General features: G+C 25.6%; 1 protein-coding gene across 2 annotated transcripts in view; it reads left to right on the top strand.

Annotated features, from left to right (window-relative positions):
• LOC18611577 (ABC transporter D family member 1) overlaps window positions 3,655-4,093 on the top strand; it is a 17,200-nt gene continuing 16,761 nt past the window's right edge. For both annotated transcript variants that reach the window (XM_018127013.1, XM_018127008.1), the window contains exon 1: window positions 3,655-4,020. The gene's annotated coding sequence lies outside the window, so the exon portion shown is untranslated. The remainder of the gene's footprint in view (window positions 4,021-4,093) is intronic.

Genomic DNA, 4,093 nt, shown 5'->3' with positions numbered 1-4,093 from the left:
TTTATTTTTCTATTTTTGACTTTTAATAAAAGTTGACTAACTTTGCTTCTATTCAAAATAATAAGATCTTAAATCGACATCTTTTTATTTCCTCCAAAACAGTAAGACATAATAATAAAGTACTTATAGGTTTGAGGCAAATATTTTTCAAAAGATGATCAAAGCAATGAAAAATATTTTCGATAGTTTATCCAAACAATAGAACAATATTAAATTTTTCTATAAAACACAAAAAAAAAAATTCTCAACAATTTATTTTATGATTACCAAATAGACCCTAACTTGAAAAGTTGAATTTTTAAGCAAGTTTATTGAATTATAAATTTGTTTATAGAGTTTAAAAATTTCATTATTGATATTTTAAAATAATAATTTTATATATTTTACCCGTTAAACAAAAAAGGAAACAAAAATCTAATTTCTTACAATGCTATTAACTCGGGACATCTAGAAAATGAATATAGGTTATGAAAATACATTAGACTTTATTAAGTTAGAATAAAATTGGGGGTGAATGGTACCTTTCTTCTGCCACTATTAAACCACCTTTTCTTCCCTCAAAATTTTTTTAAAAATGGTAACCTTTAATCGAAAATTTAAATTCCAATGGTGGGAGTTGGGAGTTAGGACCTTTTGGGACCATTTTTATTTCCTCACCTATAGCTTTAAATGAACAAGTCCCCAGTGCCTAATCTCCCATTGAAGAAGAAACATTAAAATACCGTAGCATTTAATTTAATAATAATAAATATTGGAATTAATAATATTGATATTTCTCATATCAAATAAAATAAGTAAAAGAAAATCCAAGTTCAACAAAAACTTTTCTTCTGCTAACAGACAAAAGAATTCCATTTTCCAAAGCCTTCCACGCAATGACAAACGATGCCATGCCATGCTATCTCTATTGATTTCACCAAAACCCAAAAAAGTGCCTACGTCACGCCATTGGTTTCCGCGCTTGCTTCCAGGCTAGTTGCTCCTCTTGCTCTCTCTCTCTCTCTCTCTCTTAACATGCACGCTCGCGGACAATAAAATATTTACAAAAACAAATATCTGGTACAAAAATAAAATAATTAAAAGTATTTCTATATAAATACATAAAATAACTGTTCATTTTACACTTTTTTTCTATGTGAATACAAAATTGTCATTTGACATTACCCTAGAAAAAGCTTTAGCGACCTTGACTAGCTAACGTCTGTTGTACTTAGCTTTTAAGAGTTTGGCTTTGTTGCGATGTTTTTAGAGATTTGACTTCGTTTTTTCTTTAATGGGAGAGATGGACTTTAATCTTTTATGCTTTATTGCATTTATATATATATATATATATATATATATATATATAATTTTTTATAAGAAGAATTCGAACACAACTATTTTAAGAGAAATAATATACATTAATTATTGAACTTAATATTTTGAAACATTTATATATACCTTCAAAATGCCAAATAATATATATTTGTTGTTCAAAGGTGCTTTTATGCTCTTCTTATGATAATATTTATTAAAAAAAATTGTAATTGATACATTATAAACGTGGTGAGAAATAAACGAAAAAAATTTCATAAAGTAGAGATTTCATTTACCTTAACAAATACCTTAGGCATCCATTAACTAGACACTTGTCAAAATTCTTGAAATTTAGATAAAGAATGTTAATTTTTGTTTTTTCTTTTGCATTTATTTCTCATAAAAATAAAAGATAAAAATATCAAACAAACTTTTAACTTTATATAAATAATTTTAAATAATTATTTTAATAAGTTTTTTTTAATTTTATAAAAAGTATAATGTAATTATACATGTTCAACCATAATTTTTAACTTTTGGTGATTATTTGATATTATTATTATTTTTGTTTTTATAATTATTTTTATAATTATAGATTTTAAATTTAAATAATAAAATTATATTTAATTGTAAATATTTTTATTTAATCGTGTTAATCGTGTTAAACGTGTTATTAATCGTGTTGTGTTGTATATTAACACGTTTAATAAACGTGTCAATCGTGTCGTGTTACATGTATATTAAACGTATACGTGTGCGTGTTTTAAATTTAAGATGTGAATATTAAACGTGTCGTGTTTGTATTTAATCTTAACATATTTTATATTTAATCGTATCTAATACGTTTACGACATGTTAACACGAATTGCTAAGTTTATGTTAATGTGTCTTGTTCAAAATTATCAGGTTTAAAACAAATAGAGGTAAAATTTATAAAAGCACTTAAAAATAACCAAAATAATTTATATTCTTATTTTCTTGAAACAAAGAATTGTTTTAAAAAATAAACATTAAAGCAAATTCAATTATAAAAACAAAAAGAAAAGGTTGTCCTAATATTTTTGGACTAAAGTGAGAAAGTAATACTTGAAACTTGAAAGAATTAAATGTAAATACATTTAAATATTTGATTTATTGATTATTATATGATCTTTTATTTAAAGAATAAGATTCAAATTTCATTCTTTTAATTATAAAAAAAATATAAGCACATAATTTCTACTATAGTGCTCAAATCCAACAATTAGCAAATTGCATTGACTCATGCCATGTGTGTGACAACATCGTAGTGGGTTTGTACCATATTTTTTTAAAAATAATTTATAGTACTGTTACTTAGACCGTTGGATTTTATATAATTTTTTATTTCTAATTATTATATTTGACTAGGGAGGGTTGATTAAAAATTAATGATGTGGTCCCAAAGAAAACTCGTGCCATAATTGATTGCCACTTTTTCCATTGTGGAATGCCTAGTACATTGAAATTATGAATGAAATAACAAGTGATATTATGATTATTAGTTTTCAAACATTAAAAATGAAAGAGATACATTTGTATTGATAAAACATTTTTTGTTAAAAATATTATTTTTGTTTAATGTTTTCTAGACATTAAATTAAAATAAAAATATACATAACCTTTATGTTGCCATTTGTTTAGCCATTTTTCAAGGATTTATTATTTTTATAATAATTTATTAAAATTTAAAATAGAGTTTCAAAGGCTAAAACAATTCCTTCAAAGATAAAAAGAGAACTATTTTTATCTTCTATAAGAAAGAAATGTAAGATACAAGTAGTGCATTAAATTTAGCTAAAAACATACTCTTTGACATTGTAGCGTTTTATGCCACTTTAATTGAACAATATTATAACAAGAAGGATTAACTCAATAAGTAAAATTGTTATTTCATCATATCAGCATATATTTCTCTCATTCAAATCATGCTATGTGATTTTATTTATAATGTTCTCAAAATCAACTTAAATTTAGGTTTAGTAAGCTAATTATTTACGATACTCAATATCTCATATCTGATGTGAATGTGATTGTTAAGACTAATATAATAATCAAAACCTATCACTACTAGCAACTTGAGTTTAAATTTTTAAGGATCGCGTGGTTTAGGCTAAAAATTACTAGATAAGTGATTGGACTTGAGTCGTTACAAATGATTTCAGAGTCTGTACCAGTTCGATGTACATTTGATTTTTTTTGATTTGGATAGAACAGATAAAAATAAGAAAAAAAAAGGTTAAAAAAAAGAGAGAGTTTTTTATTGCAAAGAAAAAAGAATAAAAGATTTGACTCAGAAAAAATGTTGGAATATAGAAAGAAGATATAAATAAGCTCCATCATTCATTCCATCATCTATTAGGCTCTCTCGCCCCCTCTGTCACTCTAAACTCGAGTTTCTTCTCATTTCTCTCTCCTCCTTCCTTGGAATTCTGTTCATCCGGTTCGGTCGGTTCATCTTCGATTTAGCAAAAAAATCCCTCAAAAAGGAAAAAGCAAAAGTCTAGGGTTTGAGTTTTGGTTCAATGATTGAAGCTTTTGGCGATTTTTGTTATTACTAAAGAACAAAAAAAAAGAAAAAAAGAAAGCGGTGGAAATTTCACTTAGAGAGAGAGAGAGAGAGAGAGAGAGGTGTTGCAAAAATTAATGTGGTTTCCATTGTTTTGATGCGACGTAGTTTTGCGAGCTTTTGCTGCTACTGCTCAGGTATCTTTAACAAGTCACTCTCTAGTTTGATTTTTTTTTGTTGCTTTCAGCTAATTTTCTTCCTTTTTTTTTT

Source organism: Theobroma cacao, chromosome 1 (assembly GCF_000208745.1).
Source record: "Theobroma cacao cultivar B97-61/B2 chromosome 1, Criollo_cocoa_genome_V2, whole genome shotgun sequence".
In the NCBI taxonomy this organism is placed as follows: Eukaryota; Viridiplantae; Streptophyta; class Magnoliopsida; order Malvales; family Malvaceae; genus Theobroma; species Theobroma cacao.
The sequence above is the reverse complement of the archived record's forward strand: the minus strand, read 5'-3'. Positions and strand labels throughout refer to the sequence as shown.